The sequence below is a fragment of the Schistocerca serialis genome, chromosome 6 (genome assembly GCF_023864345.2).
Source record: "Schistocerca serialis cubense isolate TAMUIC-IGC-003099 chromosome 6, iqSchSeri2.2, whole genome shotgun sequence".
Classification (NCBI taxonomy): Eukaryota; Metazoa; Arthropoda; class Insecta; order Orthoptera; family Acrididae; genus Schistocerca; species Schistocerca serialis.
The window spans coordinates 103,778,649-103,797,307 of record NC_064643.1 but is presented as its reverse complement, the minus strand read 5'-3'; the positions used below and the strand labels follow the sequence as shown (position 1 = coordinate 103,797,307).

General features: G+C 44.6%; 1 protein-coding gene across 8 annotated transcripts in view; it reads left to right on the top strand.

Annotated features, from left to right (window-relative positions):
• Positions 1–18,659, top strand: part of LOC126483855 (protein rolling stone-like) — a 160,517-nt gene that overhangs the window by 102,558 nt on the left and 39,300 nt on the right. Inside the window, exon 1 of one of the 8 annotated variants that reach the window (XM_050107077.1) lies at positions 3,026–3,159. The exons of 6 other annotated variants lie outside the window; for them this stretch is intronic. The gene's annotated coding sequence lies outside the window, so the exon portion shown is untranslated. Of the gene's footprint in view, positions 1–3,025; positions 3,160–18,659 lie in introns of those variants that run through there. One more of the 8 variants, XM_050107073.1, reaches the window with a different exon arrangement.

The following is an 18,659-nucleotide window of genomic DNA, read 5'->3' as shown; positions in this document are numbered from 1 at the left end:
CTGCAGTATAGTACAGAAGGTAACTGAAAGAAATAGGCAATGAGACGAACAGAAACGACACTTCCATTCAAAGACAATAATTACACTGAAGCCATCGCGACTTATGATGATCCCCTGATTAATACATAATGCGAGACATGGTTCTTAATAGGAGATACGATCACCTCGGACGGCAGTGCGTGTTCTGCTATGTGCTCCCATGCTGGCTACAAGGTTGGTGAGAAGTCCTTGTGGTACGGGTTCCATCACTCCACTAACGTCTTTGACATATGCTGGATGGTCAGTGGTACATGCGGACGATCTGTAATACGTTTCTCCAGCACACCCCAAACGCACTCGATGGGTTTTAAGTCGGAGGGAAGCGGCCATGCCAATCTATTCGCCGAAAATCCTCTACATCTACATCTACATCCATACTCCGCAAGCCACCTGACGGTGTGTGGCGGAGAGTACTTTGAGTACGTCTATCGGTTCTCCCTTCTATTCCAGTCTCGTATTGTTCGTGGATAGAAGGGTTGTCGGTATACCTCTGTGTGGGCTCTAATCTCTCTGATTTTATCCTCATGGTCCCTTCGCGAGATATACGCAGGAGGGAGCAATATACTGCTTGACTTCTCGGTGAAGGTATGTTCTCGAAACTTCAACAAAAGCCCGTACCGAGCTACTGAGCGTCTCTCCTGCAGAGTCCTCCACTGGAGCTTATCTATCATCTCCGTAACCCTTTCGCGATTACTAAATGATCCTGTAACGAAGCGCGCTGCTCTCCGTTGCATCGTCTCTATCTCTTCTATTAACCCTATCTGGTACGGATCCCACACTGCTGAGCAGTATTCGAGCAGTGATACTAAAATGTAGACTTTCACGGCCGGAAATCTCATGTCCATTATAATTATCCGGGCTGTTATGCCGTAGTCGGTTGATGAATTCTGACTGTCAGTAGCGAGCCAGTGGGTGTGTTGGACCTTCCATCGAGCTACGGACCCCCTTGAAGATGTCTCCCGCAGTCGGAGACGAAACGTTGGGAATCGACACAGAATTCATCAACCGACCACGGCATAACAGCCCGTATAATTATAATGGACATTCAAGCTGTGGTTGAACAAGCGTACTGTAACCTGCTTCCTTTGTTTTCGGATTGCATTTCCTTAGGATTCTTCCAATGAATCTGTCTGGCATCTGCTTTACCGACGATCAACTTTATATGACCATTCCATTTTAAATCACTCCTAATGCGTACTCCCAGATAATTCATGGAATTAACTGCTTCCAGTTGCTGACCTGCTATATTGTTGCTAAATGATAAGGGATCTTTCTTTCTATGTATTCGCAGCACATTACACTTGTCTACATTGAGATTCAATTGCCATTCCCTGCACCATGCGTCAATTCGCTGCAGATCCTCCTGCATTTCAGTACAATTTTCCATTGTTACAACCTCTCGATATAGCACAGCATCATCCGCAAAAAGCCTCAGTGAACTTCCGATGTCATCCACAAGGTCATTTATGTATATTGTGAATAGCAACGGTCCTACGACACTCCCCTGCGGCACACCTGAAATCACTCTTACTTCGGAAGACTTCTCTCCATTGAGAATGACATGCTGCGTTCTGTTATCTAGGAACTCTTCAATCCAATCACACAATTGGTCTGATAGTCCGTATGCTCTTACTTTCTTCATCGAACGACTGTGGGGAATTGTATCGAACGCCTTGCGCAAGTCAAGAAACACGGCATCTACGTGAGAACCCGTGTCTATGGCCCTCTGAGTCTCGTGGACGAATAGCGCGAGCTGGGTTTCACACGATCGTCTTGCTCCAACTGCACACCACCTGCGTTGTTCGATGCGTTCGCAGATGTTCATCCACAAAAATGAAGTCAGGGTAGAGTGCACCCCTGAATACACGCACATTGGGAAGGAGGGCAGCGTCACGATTACGTTGACGAGTGTCCCGTGCCCAAAGATTGAGAGACCAGTACACGCACGCAAAATTATGCCCCCCACAACATAACACCCTGACAACCAAAACGTCCATGTTATGTGGCGAGAGCTGGTAACACATTGTCAAGGGTGCTCCCTTTTTATGGATGACAAGGCGCGACCGCATCAGACAGCGCAGATGGAGAGGCTTGTGGCACGAGATGATATCCCGTGAATGGACTGGCTTGCCCGTCCCCCTGACTTAAACCCCATCGCGAACGTGTGGGATGCGTTGGGCAGATGTGCTGCAGGACGTCCACATGCGCCAACGACCGTCCAGCTGTGGAATGCCCTACCACAAGAACTGCTTGTCTACCCTGTGGTCAGCATGGGAGCACGCTGCAGGCCATGCATTACCATCCGTGGTGATCACACACGCTATTGAGAACCACGTCCCGCCTTTTGAAATGTCCAGAGATCTGCCATAAATCATGGTGACTTTAGTGTGATTATCTTGAAATAAAAGTGTCATTCCTGTACATCTCATTAGGTACTTCCTCCAGTTGCCATCTGCACTATATTGTACAGTTCTTTTTATGTATGGTCCAAGTTTCATCAAGCTGTGTTACGTGGTAGTGAAGCAACAAGCGAAAGTGTAGTGTCCTCGTTGCCATTGTAAGAGTCTTGCACTGTAGGGAACAAGGGAGAGGAGGTTGTTACGGGTGGCTGATATCCTCTTTCTACAACACAAATGCCCACGTGAATTAATACGATTGATTACTTGCACTACAAACATTTACTTAACTGAAATAGAGTCCAGGGGTTGTGGTACAAGCTCATCAGCAATACTCCTCTTGCAGACACTATCCGTAACCTTGCTATTATCTGATGCTATGTACTGCCGTAGCCTGACACGTGAACAGAGCCTGCGCTGCAATGAATGAATGACAGAAGCCAAACTAGAGTGTGAGAAAGGCCTGGCCAGACAGAATGCGGCCTGGCCGTCCGGCCTGTGGCCTTGAACCGCAGCCGGCAGGCCGCACTGTTGAATCGCTCGTAACCGTACGGCGGCGTTCACACAGAATGCGGCTCTGACGCACCGGCCGCCGCCGGGTTGTCGCAGAGCGGCTGCTTGCCTCTGTTGGCGCACGCAACTGCTCTGTGGTCACACTGCAAGCAGCGGCGTGAGGCGGTTTTTGTCTTGCAGCTCGTAGTGCACGCATCATGGACACAGAAAGGTGAGACAATGCAACTTTTTGTATGATACGCGCGATCCTGATATGGAGGTAGAATACTTTTGCCCTCGCTATACTCTTGATAGAAAGCTGAACTCTCAGAAATAGTTTTGTCACTGTACGTCCATAATTTCCAATATCAAATACTGTAAACTCGTAGTACGAGGTGCATTCAAGTTCTAAGGCCTCCGATTTTTTTTCTCCAGACTGGAAAGAGATAGAAACATGCGCATTGTTTTAAAATGAGGCCGCGTTCATTGTCAATATGTCCCAGAGATGGCAGCACCGTACGGCAGATGGAATTTTACCGCCAGCGGCAAGAATGAGAACTGTTTTAAATACTTAAAATGGCGACGTTTTCCTTACTTGAACAGTGTGCAATCATTCGTTTTCTGATTTGCGTGGTGTGAAACCAATTGAAATTCATCGACAGTTGAAGGAGACATGTGGTGATGGAGTTATGGATGTGTCGAAAGTGCGTTCGTGCGTGCGACAGTTATATGAAGGCAGAACATCGTGTGACAACAAACCGAAACAACCTCGGGCTCACACAAGCCGGTCTGACGACACGATCGAGAAAGTGGAGAGAATTGTTTTGGGCAATCGCCGAATGACTGTTGAACAGATCGCCTCCAGAGTTGGCATTTCTGTGGGTTCTGTGCACACAATGCTGCATGACGACCTGAAAATGCGAGAAGTGTCATCCAGGTGGGTGCCACGAATGCTGACAGACGACCATATGGCTGCCCATGTGGCATGTTGCCAAGCAATGTTGACGCGCAATGACAGCATGAATGAGACTTTCTTTTCGTCGGTTGTGACAATGGATGAGATGTGGATGGAATTTTTCAATCCAGAAACAAAGCGCCAGTCTGCTCAATGGAAGCACACAGATTCACTGACACCAAAAAAATTTCGGGTAACCGGCAGTGCTGAAAAAATGATGGTGTACATGTTCTGGGACAGTGAGGGCGTAATCCTTACCCATTGCGTTCCAAAGGGCACTACAGTAACAGGTGTGTCCTACGAAAATGTTTTGAAGAACAAATTCCTTCCTGCACTGCACCAAAAATGTCCGGGAAGGGCAGCGCGTGTGCTGTTTCACCAAGACAACGCACCCACACATCAAGCTAACATTACGCAACAGTTTCAAAAAAAATGGCTCAGAGCACTATGGGACTCAACATCTTAGGTCATAAGTCCCCTAGAACGTAGAACTACTTAAACCTAACTAACCTAAGGACATCACACACACCTATGCCCGAGGCAGGATTCGAACCTGCGACCGTAGCAGCCTCGCAGTTCCAGACTGCAGTGACAGAACCGCACGGCCAACGTGTCCGGCGCAACAGTTTCTTCGTGATAACAACTTTGAAGTGATTCCTCATGCTCCCTACTCACCTGACCTGGCTCTTAGTGACTTTTGGCTTTTTCCAACAATGAGACACACTCTCCGTGGCCGCACATTCACCAGTCATGCTGCTATTGTCTCAGCGATTTTGCAGTGGTCAAAACAGACTCCTAAAGAAGTCTTCGCCGCTGCCATGGAATCATGGCGTCAGCGTTGTGAAAAATGTGTACGTCTACAGGGCGATTACGTCGAGAAGTAACGCCAGTTTCATCGATTTGGGTGAGTAGTTAATTAGAAAAAAATCAGAGGCCTTAGAAATTGAATGCACCTCGTATGGATCAACGATCGCCAGGAGAAGGAGCAAAAAAGAATTGTTTGTAACAGAAGAACTGGGATCCACTAACCTTCGGGCATTTTAACCTGATATGCTTTCCGTCTATGCTTCCAAGGCAGTTTGGAAACCCCCAAAGTTCTAGAAATCCTTCTTCCACATCTCTGTTGTAGGAGTAGGTAAATACTTGGATTGTAGAACAGTCCATATTGCCTGGCACACTTGTTTCAGAATTTCTGAGACTGTTGAAAATCCTAACCGAAAAGAAAAAGCTATGGTCTGGTGGCTGTCGCCTGTAGTCAAGTATCTGGAAAAGATTAAAATAAATTGTGCCGATAGAATGAATAGGTACGTTAACAAGCAAAGATATGTTTGTTTAAATTCAATGACAATGTTATGAATACAATGAAACAAAACAATCTATTAAGCAGAAAGTTCTCTCTAGCGGGACATACAGAACTAGATGTTACTATCGTTTGCTGTATTCGTAAACACTGCAGGTAAATTTATCACTCCACTCGTAACTACGTTGTGGGATAGCACTTTCTTCCGCCGAACCTTTCACATGCAACAGCAAAACTGAAACGGAATAAATTATATGACTTCTGTTTGAAGCACAAAGAGGCCACAAATGGTAAAACTTATCACAAACAAATGGCTAGTCTGTGCCTTGTATCAATTGGCTTTCTCCAGTTCATTGTGCACTTCTCGGTGCTACCTTTTTATCAGGCGATGCAGTTCCTCGAAACATTCTCGCGACATACGAAAATATTTGAAGAACCTATCTTCGTAAGACTCCAGATCAATACACAGACGATGGTATTCTCCTAAGCTTTCTCTCTTGCTATTAATGTCGTGCACCCAACATCTCCTCTTCTTGGTGCCATTTCGTATTGCTAGTGCGAGCTTTTCATTTCTGCACTTAACAAAATAAACAAAACAAAAAAAAAGAAAAGAACTTGCACAAAGATAACGTGTCCCGCGTGAAGCTTCCAAATCGCCTAACGCCAAGACAATCGCGCTACGCATGAAAGCTTAATAATGAGGTTTGGCCCTTGCCACAGTGTCAGTCTAACAGCTGACGTATCAAGAGTCACTGCGGCCGGCTGGCCAGCTGTTGCCTGTGTGACGTCCCTGGCCGCTGATTGGCCCGGCCTCCCGCTGTGCCGTCCGTCTCAGCGGCAGGCCAGATTCTGTCTGGCCAAGCCTTTAGTGAAGCCCTGCGGTCAGCGGCGGCGGCCTAAATACTTGCTGTCGAGAGGGCGTTGGCGGTCTGTTGCTTGCGAGTCTGTCTCTGGCCTTCCTCGTGGTAGGCGCGCCTGATCTAGCACCTACTGTCGATCTTCACACTGCATCTTTGCCAACCGGTGTGCTGGCGACAGATTACGCCAGCACAGAAAGTTACTTCTGGATTTAGATTTTGCACACCAGTGTGTTTATTCACTCACTGTGCAGAATGTGAATTTCTCAATCAGTTATCGAGAGTCAGGCTCACTTAACAGATGCGGCAGATTACGCCAGCACAGAAAGTTACTTCTGGATTTAGATTTTGCACACCAGTGTGTTTATTCACTCACTGTGCAGAATGTGAATTTCGCGATCAGTTATCGAGAGTCAGGCTCACTTAACAGATGCGTTCTGTTGTAAAAGTAAAGCTTCCATCGTTTCGAAGATTGGTTCTAACAACATCATGTTTTACTACTCATGGACATCTATGTGGCACATAATTCTTCTGATATGGATAATGCTCTCAAATACCTATTAATGTTGTTGCACTTTCTAAATACTTTGTGCCAAGGAATGTCCAACACGCAGTGTACCTCCACGTTAAAGCAGGGATGCATACGCTGTTTCTCGATGTTGATGTATTCCTAACATTGTTGTCAGCTTTGGCAATTACTGAAGTTAATGTGTGGCTGGTGTGTCCGAGTGGCTCTAGGCACTTCAGTCTGGAACTATGCGACCGCAATGGTCACAGGTTCGAATCCTGCCTTGGGCATGGATGTGTGTGATGTTCTTAGGTTAGTTAGGTTTAAGTAGTTCTAAGTTCTAGGAGACTGATGACCTTGGATGTTAAGTCCCATAGTGCTCATAGCCATTTGAACCATTTGAAGTTAACGCCTTGATGGAAAATTCGATTGTACGAGGTGCGGTTAGAAAAAAACCGGACTGATGCTGGAAAAAACATTTATTTACAATTATTTACAATTTCATGTTATTTCCTTCAATGTACTCTCCTCCTCGGTCTCTACACCGCTCCATACGAATTTTCCACTGTTCATAGCAATGCTGCAGATCATTTTCGGTAAGTCCATACATTACTTCCGTCGCTTTTTCTTTTACTGCTTCAACAGTCTCAAATCTAGTTCCTTTCAAAGCTGACTTGACTTTAGGGAAAAGAAAAAAGTCACAGGGGGCCAAATCAGGTGAGTAGGGTGGATGATCTAAGATGGGAATGTTGTGTTTTGCCAAAAACGTCTTCACTGACAACGCACTGTGAGCTGGGGCATTGTCTTGGTGAAGGATCCATGACTTTTTTCTCCACAAATCGTTCCGTTTTCTCCGTACTCGCTCACGTAGGGTAGCCAGGACGCTAATGTAGTAATGCTGATTCACTGTTTGTCCCTCTGGTACCCAATCAATGTGCACAATCCCTTTGATGTCAAAAAAAAAAAAAAAAAAAAAAAAAACAATCATCATTGCCTTGAATTTCGATTTTGACATTCGTGCTTTTTTTTTGTCGTGGAGAACCAGGAGTTTTCCAATGCATCGATTGGCGTTTAGTTTCGGGATCGTAAGTAAAAAACCACGATTCATCGCAAGTAATAACATTTTGTGAGAAGGTGGGATCACTTTCAATGTTTTCCAGAATGTCAGAACAAATCATTCTTCGGCGTTCCTTCTGTTCAATTGTGAGACACTTTGGAACCATTTTTGAACACACTTTGTTCATGTTGAAACTTTCATGAAGAATCTGCCTAACACTTTCCTTGTCAACTCCTGTTAACTCAGACACTGCTCTGATTGTTAAACGGCGATCTTGTCGAACAAGTTTACCGATTTTTTCAATGTTTGCATCAGTTTTTGCTGACAATGGTCTGCCAGTGCGAGTGTCATCACTGGTGTCTTCGCGGCCATCTTTAAATCTTTTAAACCACTCAAACACTTGTGTTCGCGATAAACAATCATCGCCGTACACTTGTTGTAACATTACAAACGTTTCACTTGCAGATTTTCCTAGTTTGAAACAAAATTTGATGTTAACACGCTGTTCTTTCTGTACACTCAACATTTTCCGACGCACAGACAAAACGTCAACTACTTAAAACAGACGCCACGGGCAGACTGAGTGCAGGAGGCAGATGAAACTCGAGCAGTAGGCGGAGCGAGAGTCACGTGACAGGCCACGCGACTTTCAGCCTTATTGCATTCGTTTTATTGTTTCACCAGTACTAGTCCGGGTTTTTTCTAGCCACACCTCGTATTTTAGTAGATGACATTTTTACTCTTCAAGAAAGCAAAACAGCCATCTCAAAAAAGTAGTTGTACTACAATGGACTCAAATGGTAGAGTGACTGTGGAAGAAGTTTGTATTGCAAGATATTCAGAACTTGTGTTAATGATCATTACCACTGGCAGGACTACGAACTAACCACATGAACTGTGGATGAGGGTGGGACTGGAGATTCTGTGGACAAACACTCTCTCACGAAGAGAGACAATCAGGTGAAGCAACGTGGTTAGCCACATACTCAACCATTCACGCTCATCGTTACTCTGACAGAAGGAATGTTGGTGGTAAAAACACTAACAGTACGGCCGTGGCGGTAACTCAGGGATAGGACTGAAGCTGGCAGGAAATACGAGAACATCAAGAGTCTGACTGCAAAAAGGGAGAAAGTATGAGCGGACCCACCGATCCTCGGGTTGAGGTGCTAAGCACAGTCAGTTTTCGATCCAGTTTTCCGTACGGTGTGTGGCGGAGAGTAATTTTCATACCAATGTCGCTTCTCACTTATCTTCCAGTTCCAGAAGGTTTGGGGGAAGAACGCTTCCTAGCTTGGCTTCGAGTCTCTCGATTTTCATCTTCATAGTCTTTTCGCGAGATGCAGGAGGAAGCAATATAGTGATTGACTCTCCTAAAAACGTACGCTCCCGGAAATTTAACAGCACGCCACACCATGATGCAGAACGCTTCTCTTGCAGAGTCTGCTGCTGGAGTTGGGTGAGCATCTCTGTGACACTTTCGCGCTTAACTTAATCAGCCTTGTAACGAAACTTGCTGGGTTTTTTTTTTTTTTGATCTCCTCTTACTTTACTTTGGACCTTTTCTATTTTTTCTACCAAACCTACCTGGTCTAGATCCCAGGCTGACGAGCAATATTCAAACATTGGTCAAACGAGTGTTTTGTAAGCTGTTTCCTTTGTTGATGGACTACATTTCTTAAGGATTTTTCCAATGAACCTGTCTGGTATCTGCCTTACCTGCGACGAATTTTGTGTGGTAGTTCCACATACTCCTAGATATTTCATGGAAGTAACAGCTTCCAGTGACCGAAGAATTTTTAACATATTGCAGCACTGTCAGCCATTTAACCATGCGGGACAGGCGTGCGGCTCTTCTTCGGTTTAAACGCCGCCCGACAGCGGACAATCTCTCAACCTTTCGAATCGCGAGAGCCAAGGCTCGCCGTGTCATTAAAGTGAGCAAAAGGCGGCCATGGCGTGAGTTCCTGAATTCCATCAATTGTTCCACTTGTTCCTCAAAAATATGGGAAGCCATCCGGAGGATTTCTGGTAAACACAACCGTTTACCGGTAGCTATAGTGTTGAACCAGGGGTGCCAGCAAACAACACCTAGAAATATATATGTATGAAGATAGCAATTGTTATCGAGAGAACAGTTACCATTGATGACCGTGCAGCTTCTCTAGAATAAATGATAATTAATTGAAACCCTCAGATGCCGACAGGTGTTGTTGATATACCTCGATGGGGACAGCTGAAAGTGTGTGCCCCGACCGCGACTCGAACCCGGGATCTCCTGCTTACATAGCAGACACTCTATCCATCTGAGCCACTGAGGACACATATGAATAGCGCGACTGCAGGGACTTATCCTTTGCACGCTTCCCGTAAGACCCACATTCACAACTGTCCTCAATGTACATACATAATGTACCTAATAGATATTTGCCCATCCACTCATTACTCGCGCACACTAAAGTGACGATTCCCGTAAGAGTTTGGGCAACATCTGTGTCCTCGGTGGCTCAGATGGATAGAGCGTCTGCCATGCAAGCAGGAGATCCCGGGTTCGAGTCCCGCTCAGAGCACACATTTTCAGCTGTCCCCATCGAGGCATATCAACAACACCTGTTGGCAGTTGAGGGTTTCGATTAATTATCATTTATTCTAGAGAACCTTCACGGTCATCAATGGTATCTGTTCTTTCAAGAACAGTTACTATATATATATATATATATATATATATATATATATATATATATATATATATATAAAAACAAAGATGAGGTGACTTACCGAACAAAAGCGCTGGCAGGTCGATAGACACACAAACAAACACAAACATACACACAAAATTCAAGCTTTCGCAACAAACTGTTGCCTCATCAGGAAAGAGGGAAGGAGAGGGGAAGACGAAAGGAAGTGGGTTTTAAAGGAGAGGGTAAGGAGTCATTCCAATCCCGGGAGCGGAAAGACTTACCTTAGGGGGAAAAAAGGACAGGTATACACTCGCACACACGCACATATCCATCCACACATATATATGTAGCTACCCAGCCATTGCCCTTCGTCTGTGCGAATGCGCACAAGTCGCCCGTACTCTTACGGGAATCGTCACCCTCGTGTGCGCGAGTAATGAGTGGATGGGTAAATATCTATTAGGTAGATTACGTACGTAGATTGTGGACAGCTGGGAATGTGGGTCTCACAGGAAGCGTGCAAAGGATAAGTCCCTGCAGTGGCAGTGTTCATGTGTGTTCTCGGTGGCTCAGATGGATAGAGCATCTGCCATGTACGCAAGAGATCCCGGGTTCGAGTCCCGGTGGGGGCACACATTTTCAGCTGTCCCCATTGAGGTGTATCAATAACACCTGTTGGCAGCTGAGGGTTTCAATTAATTATCATTTAACACCTAGAAACATTGCTCAGACGCTGGCGGAGCATTTTGCACAAACTACTGCCAATGCAAGCTGGGATCCAGCTTTTCGTCGCTACTGTGCGACTGTCGAGAGGGAAAAGTTGGACTTCAGGTGGAACAGTTCTGAGGCCTAAGACTCCCCTTTTTCGATGTGGGAGCTCGAATCGGCACTGACTGAGACTTCTGACACTGCACTTGGTCACGACCACATCCGGTATTGCATGCTTAGACATCTGCCAGCGGCGTCTAAAGATATCCTCCTCGAATGTTTTAATCTGATATGGCAGACAGGTGTCTTCCCCAACTCGTGGAGGGAGGCAATCCTCATCCCTCTCCTCAAACCAGGAAAGGTCCGCACATGTCCCAGTAGTTATCGTAGTATCGCCTTGACAAGCTGTGTAAGAAAGACCCTGGAATGGATGGCTAACCATTGTCTGGTCTGGCTTTTAGAGACCAGGCAACTCCTATGCCGCTCTCAGTGTGGATTCCTTAAGTATCGGTCCACGGTCCCTCTGTAAGTGGCTATTCAGCAGGCTTTCCCCCATCAGCAACACTGTATCGGCATATTCTTTGATATCAGTAAGGCGTACGATACTACTTGCAGACACAGTATGCTCGCACAACTGCATCAATGGGGCTTTCGTGGCCACCTCACCATTTTCATTCGGGCTTTCCCGTCTCAGCGGTTTTTTCGGACCCGAGCTGATGGCACTCTGTCTGACCGATTTGAGTAGGAGAATAGTGTCCCCCAGGGCAATGTTTAAAGTGTTACCCTTTTTGCCATAGCCATCAAAAGTATAACATCTACGGTAAGGGGTCCAGTACAGTGCTCCTTATTTGTGGACGACTTTTCTGTTTTTTTGTTCCTCCTCCAGTGTTGCAACGGTGAGCCGCCAGTTGCAACTAACAGTGCGGCGGTTAGAGGAGTGGGCTGCAAAGACGGGTTTTCAGTTTTCTGCCGATATGTGTGTGTGTGTTCATTTTAATCGTTCTCGTCGTCTTTTAAATTTGCCTACCTTGCATATAGGGGACGCTATCCTACATTTAGGAGACACAGTGCAGTTTCTGGGCCTCATCTTTGACGCCAGATTGTCACCTGCGAGACTTGAAAGCCAGAACCCTGAAGGCCCTGAACATCCTCAAGTGCCTCAGCCACAGGTCTGGGGGAGCGGACAGGGCGCGTCTCCTCCAGTTTTATCGGGCTTTAGTGCGTTCACGGCTGGACTACGGGTGCACGGTGTATGGATCAGTGAGGCCCTCTTATTTGCGGATTCTTGACGCCGTCCACCATGCGGGGATTCGACTGGCCATGGGTGCTTATCGGACTAGTCCCATACCCAGCCTCTGTGCTGAGGCGGGAGAACCGCCACCATCCGGCTGCAGCTCCTGTTGCTGCACCAGCCTTGTAAGTTTCTTGCAGCTCCAACCTCGCCTGCTCGCCATATTGTTGCTCGTCCGCCTCTGGAGCGCCTTTTTTTTTCCAACCGTCCACGAGCCACGACGCTGTTAGGGATCCGTGTGCAACGTGTGCTGGAGTCCCTCGGTATGGAGTCCGTACAGCCCCAAATCCAGGGTTTTAACCGCGTGCCACCCTGGTTACTGGGGAGGCCCAGAGAGAGATTTTAGATTTGGTGTGATACAAGAGAGATTGCACTCCTGCCACCGTTTTTAATGCAGCATTTTCTGCCATTTTATCTGAGCACCACGACTATGTAGCTGTTTTTACGGATGGGTCGAAACAAGGGGATTCTGTTGGTTGCTCTGTTGTTTTTCCATATCGTGTCTTCAAGGTCCGACTGCCTCAAGCATTTACTGTCTTTGATGCAGAATTGTCTGCGATCTTGCGGGCACTGGAGCAGATGAAATGCTCTTCCCGCCCTAAATTTCTTGTCTGTTCCGATCGAATAAGTGCCCTTCACTCATTGCAACGTTTGTATCCAGCAGATAAAATAGTCCAGAACATTCAGGATGTCCTCCTCCAACTTCAACGACTGGGGAAGGAGGTGGTTTTCTGCTGGGTTCCAGGGCATGTTGGCATTGCTGGGAATGAAAGGGCAGATCTCGCAGCCAAGGAGGCGTGTTTCGATCCGCAAGTATTTCAGTGTGCCATCCCCCTGTACGCACTCACCTCGCTATTGAGCTCACGAGTCATGCGTCGGTGGGAGGATGAGTGGCTGGAAATGACTGGCAATAAGCTTCGTTTAGTCTAGCCCACAACGCGTGTGTGGTGCACTTCTTTCTAGCCCCGTAGACGGGACGAGGTTCCCTCACTCGGCTTCGAATAGGCCACAGCCCTATGACGCATGGCTTCGTTCTCCAGCGAGAGGACCCTCCAATGTGTGGTACTTGTGGCGTCCAGGTCACTGTGTGCCACGTTTTATTGGATTGCGTTTTTTTTCTGTCCAGCGGGCCGCGGCTGACTTGCTGGCGGATCTGCCATCTCTTTTAGGAAATACTCAAAAGAAGGTGGTTAAAGTTTAAAGACTTGTCCAATGTTTTTACCAAGATTTTAGGGAGAGAGTCTTAATTTGTTCACAGGATGACTGGCTCGCCCATATTTTACGTAAATGGCCAGCCAGTGACAATTTCCTGTGGCATCCTTGACGCTCATTTCTCGTTTTCCTTACGTGTTATTTTCTTACACAGCACTTTTCATCTTTTCCCGCTTTCTTTGCGTGTATGCTTCCATTTTACTAAATTTGTTCACATTCGTTTCTTTAAATGTGCGTCAGGGCGCTGATGACCTCGCCCGTAAGCCCTAACACACACACAAAATAGCAGGCTGTGTTCTCTTTGCTGGAAACTCTTCAGTTCTATAACACAGAGGATCCGTTATTCCGTGCGCTCGTATTTTGTTCATTAGGCGGAACTACATCTAAGCTTTCCGGAAGTCAAGGAACTCAACCTCTGCTTGGACGCCTGTATCTACTGTTTTTCGGGTCTCGTACGCTTATTACAACACCAACACTTTCTGCACAAATTAAGATGATGTTCAGTGTTCAGTTAGAATGTTTACTACTAAATGATATATTGGTACTAGCAGCTTACAAGTATACCTTAGGGGCACCGGCTCTACAGCAAATGTTTTTGAAACAGGATGTATCTGCAGTCCAGTCTATTGCATCGCTCTGCTTATTTCGATGTCAGCCAACACTAACAGTCGCTACACGAACATTCGCTGCTTAACGGTAAAGACTCGTCAACAGTGTTGCATTCGCTCGCGTAGACTGTATTGTTTTCAAAGATTTTTTATTTGTTTTTCTTTAATCGAATTGTTTATGTTGTTCACAAATTACACCTTCTTCACTTTTCTCGTCAATTAAGGCCACAGACGCATGGTCTTTTCAAAATGTATTTCTGACCAAAGAAGCAGTTCTGGTAGCTGGAGTACAAGGTTTCTGTTAATCATGCCTTTTGCGTTCTTGAGGTGATATTTCCATAGAAACTTTCATCCCCTGTCATATATTTCTTGATACCTGATCGAGATGTGAAACACCAGTTTTCATAGGTTTAGCCTTCAAAAGTTTTTCAATGTAACAAAGTATTTTCTAAAAACTTTCATCCCCTATTTCGCCATTTTAAAGTTTGAATTTCCAAAAACACGTATTTTTTTTATTTTTAACCATGAAGCCAAATACCAGTTTTCATAGACGTAGCTTTAAAATGCCCTAGTAGTTCTTAATAATGATTTGTTTTCAAAAAAAGCTTTCGCTCTTTATTTTACCATCTTAAGGGTTGAATTTCCAAAAAAGGTGAAACACGTATTTTTTTATTTCTGACTGAGAAACCAAATACCAATTTTCGCAGGTCCTGCTTCGAAATTGCCTTAATAATGACACATTTTCAAAAAGTCTTTCAACTCCTGTTTCGCTCTCTTAGGACTGGATTTAGAGTAATCCCTTCTTAAAAGATACCTACAATATAAGATGAACACGCTCTCCAAATTTCAAGTTCCTGTCCTTAGCAGGCTGAGCTGGGCAGTGATGAGACAGCGAATCAGTCTACCCATGTTGCACCCCTTTGCAGGTTGGATTTTCAAAAACAGCCAAATACAGATTTTCAGAGATTTAGCTTTTCCATAAAAACTTCCATCCACTATTTCACCCCTGCAAGAGCTGAATTTCCAAACACAGTGAAACATGGATTTCTTTATATCCAATCGATAATATGAATTCAAATTTTCATAAATTTCTTCTTCTGCGGCTCAACAACTCATGAAGAGGCTTGGCCTCTTCAGTTATCTCTTTCCATTTATCCTGGCTCCTTGCTAGCATTTCCCAATCCCTGTAGCCGTCTTCCGAAAGTCTTCTATGACTTCGTCCTCCCATTTAGTTTTTGGTAGACCACATTCTCTCTGTCCTCTGGCTTTTCTTGTAAAATATTTTTTGGCATTTCCGTACCATTCACCCGCGCCACATGTCCAGCCCACCTCAATCTAGATGGCTTCACAATTCTTTTAACAGGCTGATTTTTGTAGATGGCGCACAACTAACGGTTTTATCTCCTCCTCCATCTTCCCCTTTTGCAAACTGGGCCAATGATTCTTCTGCGATAGATTTAGCGTTAAAATGATTTCATAATGAAATATTTTCGCAGAATATTAATAAATCCCCTATTTCATTCGTTCACGCGCTGAATCTTCAAAATCAGTGAAACACTCATTTTTTTATTTGTAACCAAGAAGTCAATAACCAATTTTCATAGATGAATCTTGAAAAATACTTCAGTAGTTCTCTAATAATGATTTATTTTCAAAAAACCTTTCAGCCCCTATTTCACCCCTTAGGGATTAAATTTCCAAAATTCGTTCTTCAACGCCACCTACAGTATAAGATTACTATCCTCCGAAAATTTCAAGTTTCTATCCTTAATGGTCTGGACTGGGCAATGATGAGTCAGTGAATGCGTCAGTCATTCGGGGCATTGCCTTTTATATACATAAAGATAGATGATTATTATGGGCACTGGAACATCACCGTCCTACGGTGTGACGGAGTTATCGTGCAGAACCAGTTTTTTTTTTATGTTAGTGATCTGCGCAAAAACGTAACGTGTCCATTCCAAGAACTTAGGACGGGTATCTTATTAATATACACTGGATGTACCAATTACAATAATCAAGAAGGCTGAAATATGCCGAGTATGCCTACCAACACTTAAATTGCTGACCCCAGACAAAAGCTTCGAAGTCGCCGGCATCTGGCTCAAATCATATTATTTTCCCGGGCACACACATTCTGTGGACACGTTTTTACCCTGAAATCCAAAACAGCTACCAAATACTACTTAAAGGAACACCAAATTTTACCAATTTGTCGATGGAGGACCCCAACTCTTCTATTGTTAAGCGATATCCCACCCCCCCCCCCCCCCCCCTTGACCGATTTCTAGAACCGGTACTGAGTCTCGAGAACACCAAGAACTTCTCGAGCGTCAAATTCGCGGTGTAATCCATATTGAAGCAGAACAGCAATCACGCTGACGTAAGAGCCAAACGATAGCACGCGTCACGTCGACGTCAAAGGACGTAGTGCACGTCATTTTCCGGTCTTTGGCAGCGCTGACTGGACTGCAACACCTTTCTCATTGTCTCAAGGGCACCCATGCCGGGAGGGGGGGGGGGGGGCACTAGCTCTCAGGAAGAGGAAAAAATATGGTGTATTCAGGTGGTTTTCTTTCAAGAAAATAATTCAAAAGTCGGTATTTGTTTTAAAACAGATTCGGAACTGGAACTTTCTTATTTCTACATCGCTATTTATCTTCCAGAATAAAATACTCCATTCCAAGGTCGAGCCCCTCCCCCCCACCCTCCAACAAACTATCGTGTGGGCGCCCTTGGTGTGTCTGAGGTGTACAGGATAGGTTTTACATCTAGATTGTGAAGAATTGAGGTTTTCTTCTTTTATTAACTTTTTTCAGTTGTATACTTACGTGCAATTTTTCCATCAGTTATTGGGCATAAATAAGTATTTTCAAACCGTTTAAATTCGGTAGTTGTAACTGCATTAGATCTATGGATACATGAAAACGAAAGTTTGCAAAATTTCGTAGATGATGACAATCGTTGCAAAATTCCTTAATTAACTTATCCAGAAACATTTAATATTGGCTGAATTGTATGGACTTAAAAGTATTTAGAAAAATTTCTACATCAAAACAAATAATTCAAATTATGTATCGTATCACAATTCACCTCAGTGCGAGATGCCTCACTATTGTATTTTTTGTATACATACAAGGTGTGATCAAAAAGTTACAGGAATTTTTGTTTTTCCTAAAGAATCTTTATTTATTCATCAACATCAGCTTTTGTCTGCCCTCAGATATAACACACTTGTGCGATCGCGTATTCCAGTCTTGGATGCATTTCTGGAACACATTTTTTGTTGTGGGGTTCAGTGATTCTGGCCTTATCCCATCAATGGTGGAAAAACAATGTCATTTCATGGTTCTCTTCAAGCTCGGGAATAGAAAGAAGTTGCAATGGGCCATGTGCAGCGAATACGGTGTCCGAGGCAACATAACGGTTTTGTTTTTTGCCAAAAATCACGAACAAGCATTGAGGTGGGAGTGGGAGCATTATCGTGATGCAGTTTCCCCGAGCGATTCCGCCACAATTCTGGTCGTTTTCTTCGGTCTGCTACAAGCAAACGGCGATGCACTTTCGGATGGTATTCCTTACTGACCTCACGACCATAAGGCAGGAACTCATGATCCACTGTCCTACTGTAATCGAAGAAAACATTGAGAAAAACCTTCACATGTGATCGAGTAGTCGTATTTTCTTCTGCCTTGGCTCTTCAAGCAGTTTCGATTGCGACGATTGGGGCTTAGTTTCGATGTCACACGCGCATCCCCATGTTTCGACATTTGTTATAACTCTCTTTACAAATTCTGGATCTTTGTCGACTTTATTCAGCTGGTCGTGAACGATGACTACGCGACGTCGCCTTTGGTCGGAATCCAACAATTTCGGAACGAACTTTGCTGCTACATGTTTTATGACCAAAACATTCGAGAAAATTGCTTGGCAGGAGCCAACGGGTATGCCGACCTGATGAGCAACCTCTCTGATGGCAATTCGGCTATTTTCCATCTTAAACGACTCCTCGACCCTCTTTGAAACGTTTATACCACTTGTACACTCTTGTCTTACTCATAGTAGATTCACCAAAAGCCACAGTCAACATTTCGAATGCAGTGCTGCATTTTATTTCATTTCTCAAGCAACATTTTTTGCAAACTCTTTGGTCCATATTTTTCGAAAGTAAATATTCGTAGAGCACTCGAAAACATGTATACCCTTCTCCACTGCCAGCAATAAACTAAATATTCATAACAGCTGAAAATGTAAGTTTACATCAGGAACATGTGTACCAACGAGATAAAAAAAGTTTTGAAAATCGGATGAAAAAAGTTTTGAAAATCGGATGAATAAAGCCCGCGAAAGTAAAAAAATTCAACAATGCAACGTTGTCAAGGTGATATCGAGAATTCTCAAGAAGTGTGATACCAAAAGTTACTGAAGGCAGATTGGAAAGAAATGGTGATAACTTTTTAGCATTTGTGAATATGCAAGAAGTGTTTCTTAATTTGTGGTGGAATAAGATGCTTAGAATCTGTGGAAGAGTAGGAGGAAAGTGCAGAAGTCCCAA